At 45.0% G+C, this 14,127-nt stretch overlaps 1 long non-coding RNA gene across 1 annotated transcript; it reads right to left on the bottom strand.

The window, feature by feature from the left end:
- Positions 1 to 12,147: 12,147 nt before the first annotated feature.
- Positions 12,148 to 13,421, bottom strand: LOC105356362. Its single transcript, XR_910533.3, has 4 exons — positions 13,308 to 13,421; positions 13,112 to 13,171; positions 12,460 to 12,570; positions 12,148 to 12,338 (listed from the first exon to the last, which is right to left on the bottom strand). It is a non-coding gene; the product is annotated as an uncharacterized LOC105356362 (long non-coding RNA).
- Positions 13,422 to 14,127: the final 706 nt, after the last annotated feature.

Genomic DNA, 14,127 nt, shown 5'->3' on the forward strand with positions numbered 1-14,127 from the left:
ACGCACAGGAGAGGGTCATTCTCCAGCAGGAGGAACAGCTTAATTACCTCAGACGAGGTATGCTGGAGATGGCTGGGCGCCAGGAGCAACAGCTGACCATGATCGGTGATCGCATTGAGACATTGGCAAAGCAGCTCCAGCAGCCGCCGTCATCTCATCCGCCACATCACTCTACCTCTGCGCCGACACCGGTGATTCCAGTCCAGACGACGTCACTCGCCCCGGGGGTTCAACTGGCCCGACCAGAGAGGTTTTCCGGCGACTCAGGGGATTGTCGGGCGTTTATCACTCAATGCGAGCTCCATTTCGAGCTGCAGGCAGCCAGTTTCCCTACTGATCGGGCCAAGGTGGCATTTATAATATCACACCTCTCTGACAGAGCCGGAGCATGGGCCACTGCGGAGTGGCAACGTGGAGGAGCGACCTGCGCCTCTCTCTCTGCCTTCCTCGACGCCTTCACCCAGGTTTTTCAACACACGAAACCCGGCAGAGAGGCGGCTCGGGCGCTGATGCGGCTGACACAAGGTAACCGTCGGGTGACGGATTATGCTATTGAGTTCCGGACTCTCGCTTCAGAGAGCGGGTGGAACCCAGCAGCGCTTACGGACGCTTTTCTAGAGGGATTATCAGAGGAGCTGAAGGACCACTTAGCTCCCTTGGAGCTGCCCTCATCCCTGGAGCCTCTTATCGCCCTGGTGATTCGTATCGACAATCGACTGCAAGATCGTCGGCGGGGGCGCCGGGTGGACGTTTCCCAGTTCAGGGGACACCCTGACGTTTACGTCCAGCCCTCCCCTCATATGTCTTCTGTTACCCCCACAGTGCCTCCTGCAGCCCCGTTGGAGGAACCTATGCAGCTGGGTCGTGGCCGTTTGTCCCCCACTGAGCGTAGACGAAGGATGGCAGCAGGTGAGTGCCTTTACTGTGGTCAGCGGGGTCATTACTGTAAGAACTGCCCAAAAGCTTCCGCTCGTCATTAAAGGTGGGCACACTGACGAGCGGAGGCCAGGTGCCCGTCGATTCTAAATCCACCTCCTGTCTTTTGGAGGGTCACATTGTGTCTAAGGGTGGGGGGTTTCCTGTTCGGGCCTTGTTAGATTCTGGGGCTGAACAGAACCTTATGGATGCTGAGCTAGCCAGACAGGCCGGTCTTAGGACCAAGTCGCTTCCCCGTCCTTGGCGGGTGATCTCCCTCAACGGTGAGGTGGTCGCCACAGTTAACCAGATCACTGAACCTGTTCACCTCATCCTTTCTGGGAACCACCACGAGCATACCAGTTTTTTTCTTTTTGAGTCCCCTCATAATCCGGTGGTTCTAGGATTTCCCTGGCTTCTGAATCACAACCCAGTCATTGATTGGCCAACCAATCGCGTAGTCAGTTGGAGTACTCATTGTCACAAGGCCTGTTTACGCTCAGCTCGGCATCCAGAGTCTGACTCCGCTGACCCGGTAGGGGAGCCGTCCTCACCTGACCTCTCCAAGGTGCCTCCTGAATATCATGACCTGGGGGAGGTATTTTCCAAATTCCGGGCTCTCTCCTTGCCCCCGCACAGGCCGTATGACTGCTCTATTGAACTGCAGCCGGGTGCCACACTGCCCAAGAACCATCTCTATAGCCTGTCCAAACCTGAGAGGGAGGCAATGGAGCAGTACGTAACTGACTCTCTTCAGGCGGGCCTTATCAGACCTTCTTCGTCTCCTGTGGGGGCGGGGTTTTTCTTCGTGGGGAAGAAGGATGGAACATTACGCCCATGCATTGACTACCGAGGTTTGAATGCCATTACGGTAAAGAATCATTATCCTCTTCCACTTATGAACTCCGCTTTCGAGACGCTGCAGGAGGCCCGGTGTTTCACCAAATTGGACCTACGGAATGCGTACCATTTGGTTCGCATCAGGGAGGGTGACGAATGGAAGACCGCCTTCAACACGCATTTGGGACATTACGAGTATCTGGTGATGCCTTTTGGACTATCTAATGCTCCAGCTGTATTTCAGGGCATGATAAACGATGTACTCAGGGACTACATTCACCATTTTGTTTTTGTGTACCTTGATGATATTCTTGTTTTCTCCAGGAGTTCCGGCGAACATAGGCGGCATGTTCGTCTGGTTCTTCAGCGCCTATTGGAGAACAAGCTTTTCGTCAAGGCAGAAAAATGTGATTTTCACTCCTCCAGTGTGTCTTTTTTGGGTTTTGTGATTGCGGAGGGGGAGGTGCGACCGGACCCAGCTAAGGTCAGCGCGGTGGTTGATTGGCTTGCTCCGGTCAATCGGAAGCAGCTTCAACGATTCCTGGGGTTTGCCAATTACCTACGCCGTTTTATTAGGGGTTATAGTTTGGTCGCGGCCCCCCTTACGGGTTTGACCTCCACCTCCTCTCCTTTTGTTTGGACAGAGACTGCAGAGGCAGCTTTCCGGCGGCTCAAACACCTTTTTACCACCGCCCCAGTTCTCATCCAACCGGACCCCTCCGCCCAGTTTATTGTGGAGGTTGATGCCTCGGACGTCGGGGTTGGAGCTGTGCTGTCCCAGCGGCAGGGTGCTGACAACAAGCTTCATCCTTGCGCTTTTTTTTCCCGCCGGCTTACTCCGGCGGAGATGAAATACGACGTGGGGGATAAGGAGCTTTTAGCTATTAAGCTGGCATTGGAGGAGTGGCGGCACTGGTTAGAGGGGGCGGGACAGCCTTTTGTGGTCTGGACGGACCACAAAAATCTGTCTTATATCCGGACCGCAAAACGGCTTAACCCGAGGCAGGCACGGTGGTCACTTTTTTTCACTCGGTTTGATTTTGTGGTGTCGTACCGCCCTGGCTCCAAGAACATTAAACCAGATGCTCTCTCCCGACAACTGGAACCGGCTATGGAGGATTCCCTTCCTCAGACTGTAATTCCTGCCTCCTGTGTTCTGGGTACCCTCTCCTGGCAGCTGGAGAGGGAGATCAAGACTGCACAGGCCCGGGAGCCAGACCCTGGTGGGGGCCCCCCTAACAGACTCTATGTTCCCAGGGCCGTAAGGAGCCAGGTCCTCCAGTGGGCGCACGCTACTCGGCTTACCTGTCATCCCGGGGTAAACAGGACGATCGCCTTCCTGCGTCGCTGTTTCTGGTGGCCCAGTTTGGCGAGGGATGCCCGGGAGTTCGTTTCTGCCTGCACGATCTGCGCCCAAAACAAGGTCAACAATCGACCCCCAGCGGGCCTGCTGCATCCCTTACCTGTTCCGAGCCGCCCTTGGTCCCACATAGCTCTAGACTTTGTGACCGGCCTGCCCTCATCTGCTGGCAGAACTGTGATCCTGACTGTTGTGGACCGATTTTCTAAGGCAGCTCACTTCGTGCCCCTGAAGAAGCTGCCTTCGGCCTCAGAGACCGCCAGACTCATTGTGGAACACGTGTTCAGACTGCATGGGATCCCGGTTGATATAGTTTCTGACCGTGGACCACAGTTCGTCTCACAAGTGTGGAAGACTTTCTGTGCAGCTTTTGGTCCCACGGTCAGTCTCTCTTCGGGTTTTCACCCACAGTCAAATGGGCAGGCCGAGAGGACCAATCAAGACCTGGAGGTGGCCCTCCGATGCATCTGTTCCCGGCACCAGACCTCTTGGAGCACCCTTCTGCCCTGGGTTGAGTATGCCCACAACTCAATGACGTCATCTGCCTCGGGTATGTCCCCATTTGAGGGTTCTCTAGGCTACCAACCCCCATTGTTTCCAGAGCAGGAGAAGGAGGTGGCGGTGCCGTCGGTACAACACCTCTACCGCCGCTGCAGACGGATCTGGAGGGAGGCTCGCGCTGCTCATCTTCGCTCGTCCGCAGCTAACAAAAGACTGGCTGATCGGCATCGGTTACCGGCGCCTACCTACGTGCCAGGTCAGTTAGTACTCCTGTCCACTGCCAACATCAAGCTGCGGACAGAGTCTAGAAAGCTGTCTCCACGATTCATCGGACCGTTCGAGGTGGAGAAGGTCGTCAACCCTGTGGCGATCCGACTACGCCTTCCTCGGTCCATGCGCATACATCCAGTTTTTCATGTTTCCCAACTCAAACCCCATGTTACTAGTCCTCTCCAGCCCCCTCCATCTCAACCTCCGCCACCTCGCATCATCGACGGTCTGCCTGCATGGACGATCAAACGTATCATGGACGTCAGACGTCGGGGCCGGGGTCTGCAGTACTTGGTTGACTGGAAAGGTTACGGTCCTGAGGAGAGGTCCTGGGAACCCACATCGAGGATGTTGGACAAAGGCATGCTCAGGGAATACCACAGGCGTCACCCTGACAAGCCCGGTGGTGCGCCCAGAGGCACCCCTTGAGGATGGGGTACTGTCAGGAGCCGGGGCCAGGGCGGTTCATCTTTTTCTCACTTCCGGGTTTCGGGCTTTTATTTTGTTAACTCATGTTCTGTCTTCTGTTGGTTCTTTAGGTAACTTACCCCGGTCTTCACCGGCACCTGTGTACCCACCTGTTTTCATTTATTGTGTGTGTATATAAGCTCCTGTTTTGGCTTCACTTGTCACCGGATCGTTCTACTTGTTTGACCTCTGTCTTTACGAGCTTAAGAGCCTTCCTTGGATTAAAATATCCTTTTTGATTCGAACTTCTGCCGTCCTGCTTTTGTGTCCGAATTCACACCCTTGACACTTTGTGAGGATTATTCATACTTCTGTGCTTTTAACCTGGTTTATTTGTGATACATCTGTGAATATTTCAGCTATAGACCAGAACGTTTCTCACTGTTTCCACCTAAATTCACATATGACCAATTTTCATCTGTGCAGTAGGTGCGAAAGGGACATAGTGGACGCGTCACATGGTCTTTACACGCACTGGGGATCATCAACACAAATCAAGTGCGACTGCTTTAGGGAAAACTTGAAAACAGAACAGGACAAGAGCCAAGGAAATATCACACAAAGTATAAATTAATATGCACAATCTGCACAAAAATTATTTGTCAAAACTTTGATTTACAGCATTTACTCATCAGGAATGTGGTTAGATTTGAAATGTCATCACTTTAACAAGGATATTACAACATAAATAGCGACTTGTCGCATTTCGGACAGGCACACTCTGCAGAGTTGCAGGTTACTCCCCTAGGGCGGGTCAGTCAATTAACTTACCTGCTCAGCGTCCTATTTAAGTCAGGTGTACAATTGTTCATTCTCTCTTACCTTCAGCGCTCATTCTTCGCCCCTCCCTCCTCCCCGGCTTCCACCTGTGGGCTCCGTTACGGGGTTTTGTTACCCGAAAGTTTAAGGAAAAAGAATTATATCAAGGAATTGAACGGAGCCTTATGCCAAAACGAAGTTGTGAATGCCAACCTAAAGATGTTGTGAAATAAATATTCTTCTGCAAGAGTTGTCTGACTGAAATGTCTGCTCTGGCGAGGGATCTCCTTTCTCAGCAAACGCAGATCTGGTAATCAAAAGCCCTTCTGAACCAGTAGAAAACAGACGATACGGGTTGAAGCTGATGATTTCACATGAGATTACCAAAGAGGATAATTATGTAACAGAAGGACAGGTCATGTCAGCTTCTAGAATGTTCTCTCTCCGCAGCCTCCAAACGGTCATGTTGTCGCCAAAAGTGTCCCGTTGAGGTTCTTGGTGCTTCATAAGTGCATACAAGACTTTAAAAAAAAAAATGGTTTGTTTAGAAAATGGAATAATAGAAATTAAAGCTGTTTGTCGCATTGGGCGACTCATACGCGCTGAACACGCCCCCACTCTTCCCGTCTGCCCCTGCCACCCTGGTCAGAGCGCCATGTGACAAATTCATTAAAAAAAACAAAACGTTTTTTTTTACAAAATTGCAGCTTTTCTGTAAAGGTTTTGTTTCCATAGCAACCATTCTATCTTTTGGTTATCTGGGGATGATAAATAGGTCGATGCAAATTTTAGAAGAATGGGGAACATCAAACTTTGGAATTACCTCGGCAACGGAGGTTTTTTGCTAACCCCGCCCACATTCTTAAGATAATCATACCATACAATATATTGTTTTGTTCCGCTTCAGCCAACAATTCATATAATACAATTTTACAATATTCCAGTAAGAAATATATGTGACCAACAGGGAAACGCCACTTTTGTGAGCTTGTCACGCGAATGCCGTTCAAAATCTAAAAACTTTGAAAACAAACTTTTTTCCCAAAGTAGCTTCTTTCCACTGATGCTCAAGGAGTTAGGAAGAAATCAATCAAAATCCATAGTAGTTTATATTTGTAAAAGGGACTAAAGGTAAACCTTTTTTTATTTATTTGCAACCTCTTCTTGAAGTCAAAGATCATCGTAACTAGAGTTGTGGTTGTATACTGAACTTGGCGGCATGTGTTGGAAATTTTGTAAAAATCAGTCAGACAAATATTTTCTTTTCACATATTATGCGAAAAATAAAAAATCTGCAAATTTTCTGGTGTTGGTGCCTGAAGCTATGAGCTAGCTGTTAGCATTATGGCAACAACGCTAACAGTTTCTGGAAGATATTGTGAAACTTCAACAAATAAAACTTCATAAGGAGCATAAAAGGTTAAGCAGGTTTAGTTGCCATGTATAGCTCCTATCATTCTGCTAACGGGGTCATGAATATCAGAATCAGAATTGCTTTATTGATCCCACACATGGGAAATGTGTTCGTTACCGTAGCAAATGACAGCATTGCTACAGCATCATAAGATAGAAAAAAGAACAATAATAATAAAAAAAAAAAAATGTTACATAAATGTAAACAATAAGGTGGTAAGATTTAAAAAGCTATTTACAGACAGTTCAGATAAAAAAAATAATTAAAAAAATGTGCAAAAAAGAAAAATGTGCAAGGGTTATCTGTTGCGTTGTGAGTTTTTGTACAGGGTTATTGTATTTGGTAGGAAGGATTTCCAGTACCGGGCAGGTTTGCAAATGCTGCTTCCCCAGCAGACCACAGAGGAGACCAAGGTGCTGGCCACCACAGACTGCTAGAAGATCTCCAGCATCTTGCTGCACACGTTTAAAGACCTCAGCTTCCTTAGGAAGTAGAGTCTGCTGCAGGCCTTCTTGTACAGTCTGCTGTTGATGGTCACTCCCAGGTATTTGTACTCCTCCACCACCTCCACATCCCTGTCCAGGATGCAGAGAGGCTGCCAGACTGTCCCCCTTCCTTCTGAAGTCCATCACCATCTCCCTGGTCTAGTCCATGTTGAGCAGCAGGTGATTCTCTCCAGCCCACTCCACAAATCCGTTCAGCAGCCTCCTGTACTCTTCCTCCCGTCCACCGCTTTTACACCCCACAACCACAGAGTCATCAGAGAATTTCTGTAGGTGGCATGACTCTGAGTTGTGCTGAAAATCTGAGGTGTGAACAGGAATGGAGAGAGCACAGTGCCCTGTGGGGCTCCCTCACCACTCAGCACCACGTCAGACAGGACGCCGCCCAGTCGGACAAACTGTGGCCTGTCTGTCAGGTAGTCCGTGGACGCACCAGCACCCATCAGTCGCAGTGTTTCACCCAGTGAAAGAAGGCCGGATGGTGTTAAAGGCACTGGAGAAATCAAATAAGGTGATTCTTACTAGGACACCACCACCATCCAGGTGTGAGCTACAGCAGGTGGATGACAGCATCATCCCCTCCCAGATGCGGCCGGTAGGCAAACTACAGGGAGTCCAGAGAAGAGCTCACCAACGGTCTGCAGGGCCTGTTCCCTTTCTGGAGTTCACCTCCACTATATAGTTGCCACCGCACGATCAGGAGGCATTGGCAGAATCTTCAAAATTTAATGAAGCCGCCTGATTTTTGAAAATTGCTGGTGTGGTGAAGAATGCAGACAGGATGACGTCATTACAAAATTGGCCGACAGCTGGGGGGGAGAAGCTGTCCAATCAGGCCAAGCGGCTCTGATTGGACGATGTGTAAATGTCTCCAGACAGCGGCAGTCCATATCAAGTTGCCGCTGGCCACCAGCGGTACATAAAAAGCGGGCCGCTTTGCACCAGTGGTCATTCGGATCTCAGATTCTTCTCCTCTGCCCCTCTTGTGGGTGTTGCTTCTCTTCTATGAGTAGGGCAGCAAGCACAACGTTCTTTGTGTTCTTCCAAGCATCAACTGCAATTCATCAACACGCATGCCTTGGAGCTGCTGTGGTGCTATCAACCCCCTGATGAGCATTGTGAAGCATGTAGCCAAGGTGGCCAGGATCGCTAAATTGACATCCGGTCATCACCGGGCCTCCTGGTTGAATGCACGTGCTACCGTACGATTTCTGAGCGTGGCAGTGGGACGGCAGCACAGGGGGAGAGGGGGTGGCCGTCTGAAATCGCCCGATCAACAGACGACTTTGGGTACCTTGGAGACCCTCCTATCACTCATCGTTCTGTTGCCTTCCTGCCACCCGCCTGTCGCTGGCCTGCCACCACATGACCTCCACAGACCGATGCCCAGAAATCCTCCTCCTTCTGTAAAATTGTAACTTTTTCTTAAAAATACCGCCAGTCGATTGAGCTAAAAAACGTGCATATGGGTCACCGCATGGTGGCATTTTGGGCTTTGTGACCGTAGTCCAAGATAAATTAAACTAATTTCATTCCAAAGTGATCATTCAGCTTTCACCTGAACACATAGATAACTTCTTATAAACTTTACTGATGCAGACAAATCTATTATTTTTAGTTTATTTAAATAAAAAAAGCCCCTCCCTTTTTTTCTGCCTGCTTGATGAAGCGCTTGAAATTGGCAGAGCAAAAACAGGAAAGTGAAACTCCCAGGGAAAAAAAAATATTCACAAAGTTAAAAACTTACAAACATTTCTGTTGTAATAATAAAAACAAAACTTTTTTTCTTAACATTCGGAATTTTGTTTTTACATTTTTTTATTTTAACCTTTTTTAACAAAGTCCACACATTTCCAAAAAATATAGAATAAGGTTAAACATGGGCTATAGGACAGTTGGTCACAGTGAGAATAAATGAACACAGTGAACATCAGAAATGAGATTTTATATACATTTTAGTCATTCAGAATCTGTCTGTAAAATATCTTGATAAAACTTTTCTTTTTCATTCTTTTCTTTGTTCCTTTCAGGATTTCTCTCATAGCGGCGTTTGCACTCCGTGGTTTGGGGGGCCACAGAGGGCTCGCTTGTTTGGATGCTCTGAAAAACAAACAAATAAAACACAATATACAATAAATACAAAATGACAATATTTATACACAGTAACATAAAAACACGTTAAAAATATCACTTTTTCTATTTTACTCACCGTTATTGGTGACGTTTTTGCAGAGACATTCCTTCAGATGCTGTTTTGTGTCAATAGCTGTGGGTACAAGTCTTTGAGGACACCTCCATTTTCCTTTTATAACACCTGAAAAAATCAAAATGGATTTATGAACTCTCGTTTTGATTAGTTAACTAAGCACCATTTCGTGTGGTTCTTACCCCTTAAAATAAGACATTTAGTCGTCTTTTTGTTCTATGTAGGTTTGTGATCGGACAAAAAGCTATGCAGTGATGGATGCTAATGCACTTTTGGGGATGTGAATCAGCAGGTGTATTACGATAAATGTAACACTAAGTCCATTACTCACGTTTGCAGACGCATCGTCGGATTTCCAGCGTCGTAAATCCCGCATTGTGGAATTCATCCACTGTGGGGGCATGGACGGTAAGTTTTATGGAGACTCTTCAAAAGAAGGAATCTTTTCGAATCGTACCTGCGTTGCAGCAGAAGCAGCTCAGCAGGAGGATGAGCAGGATGATCCCCGGTGTGATCCTGGACATGGTGGCGGGACGCTCCTCGGCTGGTTTGAGAGCTCAAACTGTTCCTGTGAGCTGCACAAACACGTGTTTTTATATTTGCAGGATGTTGCCTGGGTGTGTCGGCGCAGGCTGATAACTCAGATTGACATGTTTGAACAACATTTTTTTTTGTTTTTAAGTCTCTGACTTTTGCCAAAGTTCTTTTCACAAACTGTTCTGGACTGTTTTGTTTGTTTTCATTGAAAGCTACAGATGTGCCACGCTGTCAGCTAAAGATCAAGTAAACTTTAAATATTCCAGTGTTAATAAATGAAGAAATGAATGAGTGAGAGACAGATATGTAAACAAACAGGCCCCCCATGGTCTTGAACAGGAACAGAGATGCAGAATGCAGATGGATCCGGTTCAGCTGAACCAACTACACTGTCGTTCAAACTGTAATTTTGGAGGAATATTACCTTATTTTCCGCATTTATAATTCATTCAATCATAACCAGATTAGAGGTGATTTAATGCTCTATTTTTTAAGGTGCACCAAATTGTAAGATGCATTAAGCCAGACAAGTCAATAAGTCAGTCAGACTTAATTACCTGCATTTGGAGTATTTCTAGAATTGGTTTGTAATGCTAGAAACATGCTAGCGTTAGCTGCAGTACAGTATTTGCAATACCAGCCTTGTTTGCATCACGTAAAAAAAAATTGTTATTCCTAAAACAAATGTTGCTCTCCCAACCTTGTAAGTAACGTAAAAAAAACAACATCTTACATTGCTACACGTTAGCCACGTTAGCATATTCAGAATACCTGGCACCAAACATTGTTTGCAACACGTAGAAACAACAGACGGATATTGCTAAAACAAACGTTACTGTGAGTACGATAACTCCCAACATTATTAGTTTACACTTAAAAGAAAAAACATCTGACACTGCTACATGTTAGCCTTCTTAGCGTATTCGCAATACCAGTAGCTCCAATGCTGTGTCCGAATACCCACCCAAACAATGGAAAATATGTCCTCTGCATTTGACCCATCCCCTGCGGGGAGCCAACCAACGCTCGGGAGGCAGTTAAGTAGCGTTAAGGGTCTTGCCCAAGGGCCTTCACTGGGTGATGTTAATTGCTCGCCATTGATACGGTAATTGCCCCAGTACCATTGTTCATTGCTCTCTGGGAATCAAACCCTGGTTTCCTGCGTGGTAGTCTCTCACCTTACCAACCGAGCTACCCAGCCACTTCTGCCTCTCAAAGTCGGTTCAACATCAATGAGCAAAACCAGAAATAATCCGTATATAAGACCACAGGTGGAGCTTGCCCCCCCCCCCCCCCCCCATTTTTGAGTTAATATTTGTATCATAATTGTCAAAGATCAAAAAATCCTCAATACAAGCATTTTTTAGCATTAGTTATTGCATCGCAGCTCACAGAACTAGTGTTTTAATACTAAGAGCAATATTAATAATACAATTCTTAGAGAGATGTATTGGAGTTTGCATGTTCTCCTCATGAATCTGTGGGTTTTGTTCTAACTCATGTTTACTCCCACAGTCCAAAAACATGCTTCACTGGTGACTGTAAAATGCCCCTAGGTATGAGTATGTGTGTGGGTGTGTGTGTGTGTGTGTGGCACTGCAACAGACTGACAACCTGTTCAGGGTGAGCCCCTGCCGTCACCCAAAAGTAGCTGTGATAGGCTCCAGCAATCCCACCACCCAAAAAGGGAAAAGGCAATTTCAGAAAACAAATCAATGTCATAAATGTCATAAATTACAAATACTGACTGAATCTGACTGTTCATCTCATTGTTTTTGGGCCACAACCTACTAACATTTTGTGAACACAAGTGCATTTTTTCCTCAAAATAGCAAAGACTAAAACTTAAAATTTGACTGATATTGCTTCCTTCTTTCTTTTTGAAAAATGTCAACACTCCTATTTTTCTAAATGCAACTTCTGTAAAAAAACAGCAGTAAATTTTAGGAGAACCACAGTGGAAATGATGGAAACACAAACACAACGTAAACTATTCTAATTCTATACAAAGTGATTACTTTTGTGACTTGCAATCTGAAACAGGAAAAGCAATCTACACAAGGTGATTATTGCATGGAGTTTATTTTTGATAAAAATAATAAAATATTCTGAATTTTATGGATTTTTTTGCATCTTTTTATCAATTTCTTTTTAGTTTTTAATAGGTAAATCTGAAAAATCCCCTTATATTAACCACTCATGTGATAAAGAAGAGTGAGTTCAAAGTAAAAAATAACATTTTATTTACTTAAAAATGTTTATTTACAGTGATAAAAATGTCAAACATCCATCAACTATCATAAAAAAGGGTTGTTTTTTTTTTTTTTAGAAAAAAACACTTAGACTTGAGCGCATAAAAAAACTTGTATCAAAGTGAGAGGTTAAGGAACATTCAGAGCCTTTATTTAACATGTCTTTTTGTCATTAAATGACTATGATCGTTGAATTGTAAAACTCTTGTTCAGGTTGTAGGACTTTGCAGCAGGTCCACTTCTTCTGTGACTTACAGAGGAACTTGAGCTGGAGGAGGTCTCTGGGGACAGAATTTCTCTACTTTTGGACGCCCTGGTAAATGACAGATTAAAAGAGCAGAGTACAATAAACATGTCAATATACTTTATCGTTTAAGCAGACAAATAAACAAAAATTTGTAGCTGACAGGCTTTGATGGCCAGTGTTTACGCACCCTTGATCTTAATTGTACTGCAAAGACAATCTTTCATCGCCTTTTTTATGTTTTTTTTTCCAGTGATGGATCTGACAAATAGGGGGCACTGAAGTGTGCCACGGGAAATACCTGAAACAGATAAAAAAAAATAAAAAATCAAGACCGTTAAAAGCTTGAACACAGGTGCTTCAGTTCCAGTGTTGACATTTTTTGAATCACCGTGACTCTTTAACCGTTTTCCGCAATTAACAAATATATCTAATGGATTCTAAAAGCTGAAAAAAGTAGCTTTGCCTTGATATGCAACACTTTACAATGGTGAACTGCAGTAAAGCAAGTGAATCTGTTAGAATTTCGTCATTCACGAAAATAGTAAGAGTTACGAAATGTGAAGACCACCTGTTCTTCCCTGTTGCCGAAGATAGCTTCAGTTTAAAAGGTTACATTTACTCTGACAACCTTAGGCAACACAACAATAAAAGTTAGCAGTTATACGAAAAAGAACTACAAAAGTGCTCATTTCTGTTTGTTTTTGATTTTTTTAGGCTAAGTGGTCTCATTCCATTTTTGTGTTTCAAAGAACTCTCCTATCATTAAAATATCCAACCTCCCATCATCAAAAAGTGCCTCCTAAAGATAATAATCAACTGTCAATCAATCATCCACTTACTTTTGCATTTTTCTATTTCCTCTTTGGTGAATCCAACAGCAAAAGAAGGATGTTTCTGACCTGTTGATGCAAAAAAATAGAAAAAAATAAAAATGTTTGTAACTTGTACCAATGACCAACAAACCTACAAAATCCAAACTTTTTCATGGTGTATGAATCTGATTGTTAAGGTTTTAGCTCAGTTGTCGGTACGTACGCGCACCGCAGCAACAGCACTGCATCAGGACCAGGAGCAGGACGGTCGCAGTTATGATCGAGGACATGATGACTTCCCTCCGCTCGCCCTGGACCTCACTGTGCTCCACTGAGCTGCACAAACACTTTTATACCTGCAGGACGTCGCCACTGTGGTCAACCATCCGGATCGGCCTAGACATGTTTCGTTTTTCAAAATCCCTCAGTTGTGCATGGACTCACATGTAGAATCTGATTTGCAAGGAGATTACGTTTGTTCTCACACAAACACAAATGCAAGGCATGATGGAAACACTGAGCATTTATAAATAACACCGAAATATATATATTTGTATATGTGTTTGTAAGTACCGGTATTTAAAAAAGGATTCTCTTCAGTGGGCCATCATCAAACCCCTTCATTAGAAGTGAAGGAGAACATTTGCTGATGAGATGTTTTCCGTTTCCCCACTGATAGGTACGACATGCTCCATCCATCCCTAACTGATCCTGAAACGAATGAGTGTGGGCGGTGATCTACAAGACATCCTGTGGTTTCACAATAAACACTGGTAATAATCAAGGAAGCTTTTACTTTTTAATTTAACTTATTTTCGTTCAAGTAAATCTTTGATTTATACTTTTTACTACACAAATTCATCCTTTTTCCCGATAAAATGCATTAGAATTTACAAATATTTTTTCCTGATTAATAGTGGCATACTTTTAATGCACATTAGTAAAGTACTCTGGTAATGTACACACGCATTATGTATTAAATGAAAATTTCAAAGAGCTCAAAAAGCAAACGGCAAACCTGAGTCCTCAGAAAGGTTCAAACA

Source organism: Oryzias latipes, chromosome 18 (assembly GCF_002234675.1).
Source record: "Oryzias latipes chromosome 18, ASM223467v1".
NCBI lineage: Eukaryota > Metazoa > Chordata > Actinopteri > Beloniformes > Adrianichthyidae > Oryzias > Oryzias latipes.